Source organism: Helicoverpa zea, chromosome 12 (assembly GCF_022581195.2).
Source record: "Helicoverpa zea isolate HzStark_Cry1AcR chromosome 12, ilHelZeax1.1, whole genome shotgun sequence".
Lineage (NCBI taxonomy): Eukaryota > Metazoa > Arthropoda > Insecta > Lepidoptera > Noctuidae > Helicoverpa > Helicoverpa zea.
Genome location: NC_061463.1, coordinates 1,504,488 through 1,517,705, shown reverse-complemented (window position 1 = coordinate 1,517,705; position 13,218 = coordinate 1,504,488). Strand labels below are relative to the sequence as shown.

The following is a 13,218-nucleotide window of genomic DNA, read 5'->3' as shown; positions in this document are numbered from 1 at the left end:
AAAAATATACCTACATTGTTACATACTTTATATTTTCTGCATATGGTCACATTAATGCAATAACAGAAACTTGAAGGAAATTGATAGAAACTTTTATCGTTTTAACTGACTATTTTTGTTTTGAAAATATAATATTTGTGCAACTAATTGAACTACAAGAAAAGCCACCTATGAAAATCTCGGGAAAATGCTAGGAGAAAATTGTGCAAAGCCAGCCAAGCAACAGGGTAGCCATCTATGAAAGTGCAGCAAAACTATTTGCATACACAGCATCTCTATGCAAGAGAAGGAACCATCAGCATTTTCCTCCCCTAAGTTAGCATTTTACAAATTGTTGCTTATTTGGTTTCATCGTTGCTGAAAAATCATATAAAGTCATTTTAATATGGAAAACAAAACCCTGCTTGACAGTCGGGTAAAAAAAAACTATTTATAACTAAGGTCACAATATCAAATAATTACATTATTACTTCAATATTTGTCAGATATTCATTGAAAATATGTCCGGACTAATAGAAGGAAAATATTTTCCATTACGTATTGGCCATTTTTATCAGTCAAGGTAAGGTTTTGAATCGAGAGCTTTTTCTTTCTTTTAAAGGCTAATTCGGAAGTTAAAGACCCTATTTTATACAGAAAACATCAAAACCTATCTGAAAAAATCGAAACGAAATCAAAAAGCAACCAACTCGTGAAGGATTCGAACCTCCGACCACCTCTTGACATTCGTCATAAGGGCGTTCTGACCACTGAACTAACGAGTCCTGTGATTCCCGATGAAATAACGCTTCCCTATCGAGATTGTGACGTCATCGATCGATAATATAGGGGTTGCTTTCAGTGCAGAGGTTGTATGTAAGCGTTTTGTTATTGCAACTGTGTATGAACAGATTACAAGTATTTTGTGGCGGCTATTAGTTCCTTAATAACAAAGGAAAAATATGGTCTTTCCAGTTTCTCATGAAATACTCTCATCAAGGTATGTATTACAAAGAGCCTTTTTCCAATTTATATTTTATGTAATCATCTGTACATGGGACAGTTATTGGGTATTGACTTCTAAGAAAAGGAAAGTCAACTACTTAACAACTACTATTTTTCCTTGTAAATGGTTTCACATACATGCACCTTGAACTTTTTCTTTAATTGAGCTAGATTTTGGACACTCTATAATATAACCGTCACATAATCTATGACTTTTTTATGATGCAAAATCACCTATTCTAAAATTACTGAAAAATATCAGCAGGTTAATCGAAAATGGAATTAAAAATCTTCCGATCGACTCCTCACTTTTAATGAAATTGGATTTTAACAAAAAAATAAGCATTAAAAATGCATCTCAATAAGTGCAACCCTTTCGCAATTGTAATGTCACGGATCGATGCAAGGGCAGTTAAGCAGAACCTTTCCTAGAAAAATGAAAAATAATGCAAGCATTTGCGACCTTTTGCTTAAGTACTGAAATGGTATTGATTTGGATTCAACTACTTAGCTTGTTTACATGGCATCGCTTATATTGTACACATAATATATTATGATCTAGAGTAAATTACCTTTCTATTTTTGTATATATTATTCGAATTGAACAAGTTGGATCGCAATCATTTCTACATATAGTATCTACCTATATGCTTTATGTATCTATATATATATATGTATCTATGGTACTTAAATGCTTGAAACACAACCAAAAAGGCTTTTACATTTTTCAACGACGTATATATTAGTTTTGGACATGAAAAACTGCAATCGACGTTGAATAGAATAATCAACGTTACTTGTAGTTTTTAGATAACATATTCAAAGAACAAAAATACAATCTTGCATGAACCACTTGAATTTTTATCAGTTCAACAACTGATTTTGAGTTGAAAGATTTGATACTATCTTTGGATTGTGATGTTTCTTACACTTAATCATTTATCTTAACACCAGAAGCTGGGATTTATCTTGTTGTGTAGATAACTCTGATAAGACTTCATTCAAATTTATTTTTCTATCAAAAACACTACAAAATTCAGCTACCATATCTTTTTACCACACAAAAGGGAAACCTTTATAATCCTAATAGGATGGTCATAGTACAATGTGTCGATCTAATTACCTCCAGAATTAATTAACACTATCAATAGCCATTTTAGCATTACACACATAGTGCTCTAGTATAATGCGATTTGAGCCGTGGTGAGATAAACAAAAGCTGTTGGTTTTGCGATGGTCCCCATTAAACTTACACCTTTGTAAGCGTGTAATCACCATTTTGGGTAGGAGTATGAATAGTTTGTAGATGGCTGTAGATTTAATGACGATATGATATAATAATACTGAGTGCATTTTTTTTTCATTTGTTGCAGTAGGTAGGTGTATCATTGCATCATTACAGAGCCAATGGCAGGGTATCGTATTTACCAAATTATATTATTGTAATATAGCAAATAAACACATTGTTTTATTCACATGCAAAAGTAAAGCGCGTGGAATTTAAGGTGCAATAGGAAAATGGAGTAAATCATTTAATTCACATATGCTCCTTCGAAAACGATTGCAACCATTGCACCAAATAAATAATCGTTAATAATAAACTATAGCGCTCTTCAAAACCTCATACTTAAAGGTCCCAACAATTTATTACGTGTGAGACCTTACCCATTGTTTGACAAATCCAATTCCAAGGAGGTCCCCATCCTGAAGAGGCCAGTAATTTGTACAAATCCAATTTGTTGAACTAAAGATCTGTTTGTACAATTTCTGGAGTTTGGACACGTATATAAATTGAATGGTGAATGCTTTATTTGTGTTCTGTGGTCTATGTTCGGTAGTATTTATGGAAAGATGGTAATAGGTAATGGATATAAGAGAAGTTTGTGCTGTTTAACGTTGAAGCTGTAGAAAAAGATTTAGGGCATGATAGTAGGTCCAGTAGAAAAAGAAATGATTACGATTTTGAAGAAATGTAGGAAATTTTTAAATTGATAGATTACATTTTCAGAATAGAAGAATAATGTTGATTATGAAGTGTTATTCCTGCGGTTTCCCTATGTCTAGGGAGAAGCCTATGTCCTCAGAGAGAGTACTAGTAAAGAGTACTACTAAAAATGTTCAGTAATTTTGGCGTGAAAGCATAACAGACAGATAAATGTGAACATAACTTGTGTAAGTTACTTTCGCATTTATGATATTAGTAAGTTTATGTAACAAAGTATTCATATTAGTAAGATTTATTATGGAAAAGAGTCAGTGTACTACACGTGTAAACAAATAAAATATATTAGATATTTTAATGTAATATTTTTATATTTCGACCTTCAAATATAAATTACAATCTTAAAACATAACGCAAACAGCTTGACGAATTACTTAAATTAATTCTAAGCACGAATTACTAACTTATTATTTATGTCTAGCTTTTTCCTTGTAAATTGTATTTAATGTATCCAAATAAATGCGATGGCATGAACTGACAGAAAATATTTTATTAGCAATAATAATAATACTGGCTCATCTTTTTAACTATGTATTTTTATTGCTTTACTTTAAAATTTCCCTGTTAAATTTTTTTGTATTGTATTATTTTGCAAAACTGCTCACAAAAAATATGTAATTATGTGGGTATAATAGGTAGGTAGGGGGTATAATTTATATGGTTTTACACAACGTCACACTAAAAATGTGGCAACAAAGGAATTTTGACTTTTCGTTCCAAAAATTCACAATATATTTTGAGGTTTCACGTTGATACTGCAGAATTTTCAGGCAAAGAAAAAATTATCCATATATTCCAGTCTACCTCCATGTCTCCTTTGGTTAAGTGGTTTATCAGTCAAAAGTCATTCAAACCTTGATAACCCAGACGAGATACATCCCAGAATTGCATCCTCCTATCCAGTGACACCCAGACCCCTTGTACGACGGGAAGTCATACATCAGACCATTTGCATTCAAACAACTCTTCCTAGTCTAGTCTGACATTATCTGACATAGGTGTCAAATGAATCAAGGGTAATTTGAAACGAAATGCTCCCACGCACGGTTCGTAGCAGAGAAAGTATATTAAAGTGTCGTAGCACATTCTCGTAGCAAATTCGTAGCGAGCGGAATGGAGGTGACGGCTCGTAGTAGCTTGCTTTTAAAAATTACTGCTTTTAAAATGTAGGTATAAAGTTATGTATGAAATAGTGTTTAGTTAGAATTATAAACTTGCCCTTGTAGTATTCATTTTATTCATGTTAATGTAGTGCCTACTTAATAAATGTCCTTAATTGTCGTTATCGAACATACGAACACAATTAATGATTCACAGAAGGAAGCTAATGAAAACAGTTGAAACGATTAAATCTTTAAACTACAATACAATATTTTATTGATACAACGAAACCTCACTGAAATGAAAGTCTACTATAGCCACACAACAAACCTATAAAAAAATCATTCGATGATAAATCGTTTAGTAATATTGTGTACGAAAAATGTGTTAAATGTTTTTCGCGCGTTCAACCGAACAATAAAACTCTGTAGTTTTATAAAATTATAACAGCTTATTTTTAAACAAAAGAATACACATTGCTTCTATTTACAAACAGAAACACAAACCCTATAATATCAAGAAACAAGACCCCACTTTACATAAATCGGCTAACACGAATTTAGACTTTTGGCAACGTCACCGTGTCAGCAATCCAGTGTATCAAGCATAGTGACACTCAAATGACGGACGCATTACATCGGCGCTTTACAACTATCCTACAATTGTCACTCAAGGAGAAAACAGTTAATGTATCACAAACGGTCATTGACCTTGACTCTGGTTTGGCATTGTACCAAGAACTTCCTGCAGTCAACAAAAATGAATTTACTCCTTAAGTTTATAGACATAAGGTTGATTTTCCTCTGAGGTTTAGTTCATGAATCTAATGATACGGTGGTCGGGCGTTTATTTGGCATCTTTATGAGGAACTGGTGGAATATATTGTGTCTATTAATGTTTTTAATTCACTGACTTTGACCATTCGTGAAACTATGTGAACTACTCTAATTATAATGTATGGTGGCAGATGTTTTAGGCTAGAAATTAGGATGATGTAATTAATGTATGCAAAGTAACATTCTATTTAAAAGGGTTATCATATCATTGGTCTGTTTATTATCCTTCCACTAGGTAATGGTCTATCTTCATACATTCCGCATTGATCACCGATCTCGCTCAATAGGTACAGATTAGAGAAGACATTTATGCCCATTTTCACCTACAAATACCTAAATTTAGGGATCCCCTAAGAGCATTTACGGAACACTTAATAAGAATTTCGTTTTCACCAAAGTTTAGTTGTCCCTTATACATAGTTATTTATGTCAAAATTGGGAGAGCCCTTATTCTAAGTGGCACTTAGATTAAGAGATTGTTGGTGAAAACGGGCATTAGAGAATCAGAATCTTGAAACACGGACAAACTCTCATGATACCATGGTCATCCATTCACGGGTCCGACTGCACTAAGCATTGCTTGACCCCACGATCGATCGCACCGAGCGGTTTGTTTGCTTGTAATGGATTAACTCAAAAAATACTGAACCGATTTAAAAAATTATTTTACTGTTCTAAAGCCACACTCTTCCCCCGCAATATAGGCTATATTTTATCCCGGTACGGACAGTAGTTCCCACGGGACGCGGGTGAGGCCGCGGGAAAACGGCTAGTACTTTATCTTTAAAATTTCAAAGAAGGTCCCATATGACTATAATACTTTACGAGTTGTTACCTATAACCATTTTATGAGTTGAGTGGTATACCTTCATACGTAGCACGGAATGGGCTTTCAGACTGACACTACCCTCAGATTTTATGGCTAGCACTATTCCCATAATATGGCTAGACATTCATGAGGAAAATGGCACTGAATGGCTAGTTTTTTGTTCATAACATGGACTGAAGAATTTAAACGGAAATGTGTTTTTATTTGTAGATAATTGTTAGGTAGGCATTGTTTGGGTGGTTTCGATGAGGAGACATGAAAAAAAAACTATTGAAAGACCACGCATGTGCTAGCCCCGAAGGAAGGAAAGATGTGGGGGTCAGACGCTTTCTTGTAGGTCAGATAACGTGCGGTAGGCGTGATCAAAACGATCGGTTACTAGTAACAAACGAGGTGTTCGGGTTCCTTGTCAAATCAAAACTAATCTGTCAAAGATTGGTCTTGATTAATTGGTAATTTCATTTTAAAAATAACAGGCGGGTTCCATAGAAAGCGTGTAAGGGCGCAGTTAGTAATGTTCCTCTTCTCCCGAACACCCGCATTTTGGCTACTTTCTTAGGAGAGTTTTCGTTTTGACATCTCCGCGAACCATTTTATTCTCCATGCTTATTAATTAACAATCTGGCTGGAGAGTATAAAGTCTGATTCATTAGATGATTTTCAAGTCTTAGTACGTAGTGTGTAACTGTCCTTACAATGAAAGAATGGCAAAACGATAGTGACGTCTTTTGTCGTAATTGTCAACAACCTCTCGAAATAATAATGGGAAAGCCCAGCTGTGCTTGCAATAATACTCCGTTTTATCATTGTATATATTTATTGCATGGCTTATTAAAGCCATGGCGGATATTGTGCTAAGTTTTATAGTACATAATTTCCTGAGTACTTTTTGTTGTTTCCTATGTTATAAAACAATGCTCATGGGGTTGATATTATAACAGAATTGAATATGAACAATTGTTAGTTAAATTTTGGTTTTGGTTTTGTTACTACAGTTTTTGTTGCAGTGTCTTAAAGTTTCTTAGATACTTAGTTAAAAGAAGCTTTTAACTGTCTCCAGGGTTAAGCTATTAACGTTGAATGCGTTACGAACTCACAATAACATTTACGATATTCATTATTTTCCGCCAGCTGTTTAATTCGCGTCCAGTAGACACTATTACACTAACCCTGGTAAAAAGCAACTTTAAGCCTTCTTCGATAAATAGGCTATTCAAAACTGAAAAAATTGTCGATTCAGTTCAGTAGTTCCTCATCTTATCTTTATCTCAGTTTTCTCAATATAAGAAAATCACAGATACCGTTTTATCTGTTAGCCAGTAGGTAATCTTGTTACTCATACATGTAATAACATTTTATCTGAGTCATATTATCTTATTTATCGGAGAGAAAAATGTAGGTATTTCTTCAAATTATTATTTGTTATTTTATCCAGCAGTCTTATTTGACTGGTTAATTATAATAATTCTGTGTATAGGGATAAATTACAGATTACAGAACAGAAGTGAATAATCATTTGCCCAATTTTATTTTGTCAAGATTTCATCTCACAAGAAATATTCTTGCTATTCTTTCACATGATCACCTACTCTAAAAAATAAGCAACCAAACAAAACACGATTAATTGCAACAGAGGCATTTTTATATTACTGGTATAGATGTCCTACTTCTATAGTCATACTTTGACAACAATGACAGCCCCTAACAACGCTTTCACAGCAGCGGATTTTCCTCCCGATTCTTTTAGTTTTCAACAAAAAATTGACAACTATAGTGCTTAAATAATACCTGTCGCGCGGTTTCGGGTATCTTCGTTAGTACCGGTAGTTGTGAATTGTAAGTTGTCGCTCGTACGAAGTGAGTGCTACTGAGCGGGAAATCCGCTAGTGTAAAAATGCTGTAAGGCCCAAGTTCACCTGCAACATAAACTTTAGTTTTCTTAAAACAGATTTTAATATTAAAAAAAATCGCAAACAAGTTTTACAGTAAAACCGTTATTTTAAGAAAGAAAATTGGTGAAGTTAAGTCTTAAAATTTAAAATTACGGTCTTAACTTAAAGGCGGACATATAGTTTCTTTTGCATTTATATTATATCAAAGTATGTATTATAGAATAATAAGTAGGCACGCAGATATAGACTGACGTATTATTTGATGTCACAGAGCGCATGCTGCGTGACCCATGTAACCTATACGGAAAATATTTTCCATTTGATAAGTTGATCTTTGTTGCTAGACGAGTTTCTTACTTAACTATGAATATGACGTTACTATATTACCCACTAGTGGGCTTTTTCACTAGTTGGACTATAGATTGGAACCTGAATGGGTAATTTCACTGTGCATCTCTATTAACTTACCTACCTACTTCCTTATGAAGGCGAAAGTAACTCTGTCTGTCTGTTACGCTTTCACGTCTAAACCACTGAATTGATTTTAATAAAATTTGGTACAGATAGAGTTGACCTTGAGAAAGAACAAAGTATAGTTTTTCTCCCGGACTTTTGAAGAATCCTTTTGGATACGCGATAGCCGAACTCGACGCGGGCGAAGCCGCGGGTGGATGCTAGTATTTTATAATATGAGGTTCTAAAGAAGGTGCATTTTTACTACTAAGAACATTTACAGGGAGTAGTTACGTTGATGAAATACATAACAAATTAACACAAGCTATGAAGCTTAACTAATTAGATGTTGTTAGCAGGATACAAGGCTAGTTTACTATCGCAGATTTTATCTTAACTAATCATTACTTCGATAACTGTATTATATTCCCATTAGTTAGTAAGTTAGGGTAACATTTTTTTTTACTTTTATTTATTTGTACTCAAAAGGCTTCGAAACTACTGAAACGATTTTTTTGTCCACTGTTATGAAGTTGGATTATACCCGAGTAACATGGGCTACTTATATTCCACAGGACGCGAGTATTACCGCGGGTAAAAAATTAATGAAAATCTGAAGAAAGAAAATACTTCTGGTACAAAATAAATTGTTGAGCATATAAACTTAATACAGTTTAAGTATTTATATACCTCATTCATTGGTTTTTAAGAGTGGGCCTAGCAGCCAGGCCCGCCGTAAGCGGGCGTGCAAGGCGTGCACCGCACGCGGGCGGCACGTCCTAGGGGGCGGCAAATCGAGCGAACTATCACGTAATATAAAAAAAATACAATATCTTTTTACCAATTATTTGATTTCAATATTTCCGAACACAGCAATAGCGCTAAGAATATTACTTACACTGCCGGTTTCAGTTACATCTGTTGATCATTTTCAAAATTAAAAGTTATTAAAAACGATTTAAGATCAACCATTAGCGTAGCGTGGGGGGAGCGAGCAGGGGGGGGCAAATGCCCTGGGCGGCAACTATTTAGGGGGCGGCAAAATTAACCCATACGGCAAAATTAAACCATAATTACGTAATAAAAATATTTTTACTAAAAATAGATGAGTAGATTGGCAATAAAATTTCAGATAAATTCTATCAATTTTGACGGGTTCATCCTTTGTCCCCAAAAAAATTCGCGCTTTTGCGACGGCTCAGGGCGCCAGATATAAAGGGCGCCGCAGGCGCCCCCTACCAATCCTTGATCAGAATGTTACTCCTATTTTTGTTTTAAATTTCATCAAAGATTGCAACTTACAAGAACTGTATCCAAATGAATGGATAGCATCAGGGCCATCTTAACCTATGGTGCAGCTTGTGCGAATAACCCGGGCGCCGCGGGCTCAGGGGCGCCGAAGCGAATTTGTGTTTAATTCCGCGTTAAATTTGAGAAATACTCGAAGAAACATTACTTTTACGTCCCAAAACTCAAAAATTTTCGCGCTCGCTTCACTCGCGATTTCCTTACTTTACGCTTCAATTTTTTATTGCATATAGCTACTTTTAATATCCCAATACTCAAAAAAATTCGCGCTCCTTTCGCTCGCGGTTTCTTCACTTCACAGTCGCTTTTTATTATATGTATATGTTTAGGACTTTTAGTGATCCAAAACTCAAAAATTTTCGGGCTTGCTTCACTTTACAGTTGTTTTTATTTTTCAAGATTTTTTAGTCTACCCTAGCAAAAAGGGAGCGTCGTTTTTAAGTTCTTTTATTAATAAGAAAGTAACTTCTAGTTTCCATATGAACTTTCATATTTACGGTACAGTAGACCGCACATCAGTGGTAACTGTCATGCACCTTAACTCAATAGTAATAAGTACGATTTTCCTATAAAACTGTTACCACTGACCTGAAGTTGACTGTACTACTTTAAGTCCCAAAATTTTAATACATAGGCGCCATCATCAACAAAGAGTTATGTACGTTTGGGCAAAATTTTAAGTAATTTTTGTTTTGAGTTCTAAAATATAAAAAAAATTTCGCGCTCGCTTCGCTCGCGCAATCAGAACACATGCTCCAGTGTTTTTGCATTCACCAACCAGCAATAACTTATGTACGATTGGGCTACATTTTACGTAATTTTTGCTTCGACTTGTTAACTATAAAAAAAAATATTCGCGCTCGCTTCGCTCGCGCAATCGGTAACTACATACGTCTCTGTTTGTCGTATGGGTTTGAATTGCAGTTGAAGGGCACCGTAGAAATCTCGCCCTGGGCGCTGGTAAAGTTAAAACCGGCACTGATCGCAATTTATCTTTGTTTAATTGTTGAGGCATTCAATTCCGAAAAATCATTTTTCGCGCACGTCCGTTATAGCTTTTTGTTCACTTTGGCTTATTATGATATGTTTACTTCATGAAAACTCTAAGGAAAAAATCGCGCTCGCTTCGCTCGCGGCTTCATGTACATTTGCACTACATTTCTGTGCATATCTTACTTTTGGACTTTGCTTTGTTAATTGGGCCAAAATACTTTTTGATGCCTAAAAACTGGTCCCTCCGAAAGAATAATTAATTTTATGGGATATCCGTACAAAATTGCGCAAAAAGTATACTTATATCGAAATATAACATTATTTTCTAACGCAGAAAACAAGATTTGACCGGGAAAATATGTTATTTATCCTAAAATTGCAGTAACAACGTTGTAATTTTTGGTAACGCAGTCGTTCTTAGTACAAAATATTGCTGTCCTTGAGCACTGTGCCAAGATGTACTTAGCTATTTCTCAGAATATTTCCTAGGTGGCGTTGAATCTTAAATGTCCCTACGAAAATGTAACATTTGAACCTTATTACAACGCCAGTAGATATTTTTTACATTAAATATTTCATGGAATAAAAACATATTTTGTCTGTGTCCCCAACAAAGAACAAAATCGTAACTACCTTGCGTTGCTATATAAAAATAAACCTTAAAGATGGTGTGTTACATTTTATTTCACTTCATTTGGTTCGACTTATTGTAACTATTAGAATGAATGATAGCAACTGCGCGGGGGGAGACCGCTAGTCGGATCAGTCGCGACGCAGTCGTTGAGAGAGGTGCGTGCGTTTATTGCGTGGCCGCTGAGTTACCGCTGTCGAAAGGTACGTACTGACGATATTTACATTATTGTTATTTTAATACGCAGCTAGTTATGTTTTGTTTCTGTCAGTGTTAGAATATTTGCATTTTGTTATTTTTTTTAGTGAATATTTACAACAAAGTCAAATATTTACAACTGCGTTACTGCTACACTGCGTTACTAGAAAAAGGTAACGCAGTTGTTGTAAAGGTAACGCAGTTGCGTTTTTTTATTATTTTTGATGTTAGAAATATGTTATTAAGATAGAAATGCAAAAATACTCTTTCGTTCTTCACAGAAAGAAGCTTCTGCACTAAATGGCGTTAACGAACGCAGAAAAGCAACACTTGTAAAAGATATGACAGAGCGTGAACACAGAAATATCAAGCGTAAATGAAAGACTGCGAACAAGAAACGACGAGAACGTCAAAAGTGTGCTCAACAAATTATGAACATTGCACCATCGTCCAGCCCACGGCCAGGAACTCCAGTTTCACCGAGATCTAGAGGCCGAAGACAATTACGAAGAGATCGCTCTGCAGTTTACAGAAAAAATCTGAAAATTCAGGGAGAACTCGAAAAGATGAAACGGCTGTGCGATAAATACAAAAAGAGATACCAACGAGCTAAATCCGCAATCAATGACAAGAAAAAAGTAAATAAGCTTAACCAAAACAAGTATTCAACGTTATCTAATGCAATCAAAGACTATTACAAAAGTTTGAAGTCATTGAGAGAGAAGAAAGCCTTAAAACGAATTTTCCAAGGAGAAGGCATAGGAATCATTAAGATTACTGCGTTACCAAAGTGTCATTTTAAAACATAAACTTTCCTATTAATAACAAAAAACAACTTATATTTAATACCACCTAATGGCATAACCTTCCACTTTTGATCAATAATACGTCCGTAAGAGGTTCAGGCATTTAAGATCACTAGAAGCCCATGTATTACTGAAATTACTACAATAATCAAAGGGACACAAAAGTAACGCAGTAGTAAGCTTAGTAACACAGTAGTATTTTCTTACATAGTATACTATACTTTGTACTTACTATAGAGATCTGTTATAATGATAAAACAAAACAAAATTTTACTTCTTATTAAGTGATATAGTATCAAGTAACTCAAATAAATTCAAAAACAACAAACTTAGAAAATTAAATACAAATAATTCAGTCTTACTTTTCATATACGTTAATTGCTTCATCGTAATAAAAATATACCCTTTTACCTTTTGCGATAACTTTAGGGTTAGGAACAATTTCCAAGATGTTATCGTAAGGCTCGTAAGAAATATCAGTCTCCACTGCTATGAATCTTTTGCCAGTTTTATCTACCATCTTGTAAAACATAATTTTTACGTCTCCTTCTTCATCGACTTCACTTTTAGCAACGCCGAGGTAAGTGTAGTGTTTGTCTTTGACAGAAGATTAATTTTTTAATTTTAATTTTCTAAGTTTGTTGTTTTTGAATTTATTTGAGTTACTTGATAATATATCACTTAATAAGAAGTAAAATTTTGTTTTGTTTTATCATTATAACAGATCTCTATAGTAAGTACAAAGTATAGTATACTATGTAAGAAAATACTACTGTGTTACTAAGCTTACTACTGCGTTACTTTTGTGTCCCTTTGATTATTGTAGTAATTTCAGTAATACATGGGCTTCTAGTGATCTTAAATGCCTGAACCTCTTACGGACGTATTATTGATCAAAAGTGGAAGGTTATGCCATTAGGTGGTATTAAATATAAGTTGTTTTTTGTTATTAATAGGAAAGTTTATGTTTTAAAATGACACTTTGGTAACGCAGTAATCTTAATGATTAAGAATACTCCATGAAACTGATTATTTCTGTGATTTAACTTACTAAGAGCTAAATGTAAGCGTTACAGTTTAAAACTGGCATATTGAAAAGTCTGATTGTGCAATTTTAATTAAAAAAGTTAATTTTGTAAAAAAGTTAATTTTGTAAAAAAGTAACGCTGTTGTTTCATTTCTTGA

At 34.2% G+C, this 13,218-nt stretch overlaps 1 protein-coding gene and 1 long non-coding RNA gene across 3 annotated transcripts in view; both read left to right on the top strand.

The window, feature by feature from the left end:
* Nucleotides 1–13,218, top strand: part of LOC124635028 — a 97,349-nt gene that overhangs the window by 48,381 nt on the left and 35,750 nt on the right. The gene's annotated exons all lie outside the window — the stretch shown is intronic.
* On the top strand, nt 10,609–13,178 carry LOC124635029. Its single transcript, XR_006984955.1, has 2 exons — nt 10,609–11,232; nt 11,509–13,178. It is a non-coding gene; the product is annotated as an uncharacterized LOC124635029 (long non-coding RNA).